Consider the following 525-nt stretch of genomic DNA (forward strand, 5'->3'; position numbering starts at 1 on the left):
AAGAAATATGAAGATGTTCTTTACACTACATATACATTTAAATTTTCTTTTGTGGTTAGAAGCTGATGACTAAATGTGGATGATTCACAACTATTTAAGAGTGATAACAATTTTTGCCAATAAGAGGATTACTCTAAAATTTGATTTTCATCTTGGCTGAAGCATTTTACATTTGTATCTATACCAGATACTACATGACATTCAAGTACATTCAAGTGCACATTTTTTTTAAGACTTGATTTTTCTTAGAGAAGTTTTAGGTTCATAGCAAAATTAAGAGGAAGGTACAGAAATTTCCCAAATATCCCCTGTCCTCACACACAGCTTCCTCCATTATCAATATCCCGCACCAGAGTGGTACATTTGTTACAACTGATAAACTTACATTGACACATCATAGTCACCCAAAGTCTATAGTTTACGTTAGAGTTCATTCTTGGTGTTGTGCATTCTGTGTAAGTATATTGGTTAAATTAATGGTTAAAATAATATTTTTATGCTACACTGGATCAAGTAACCAATGTC

The sequence above is a fragment of the Propithecus coquereli genome, unplaced genomic scaffold (genome assembly GCF_000956105.1).
Source record: "Propithecus coquereli isolate 6110/MARCELLA unplaced genomic scaffold, Pcoq_1.0 Scaffold183, whole genome shotgun sequence".
Classification (NCBI taxonomy): Eukaryota; Metazoa; Chordata; class Mammalia; order Primates; family Indriidae; genus Propithecus; species Propithecus coquereli.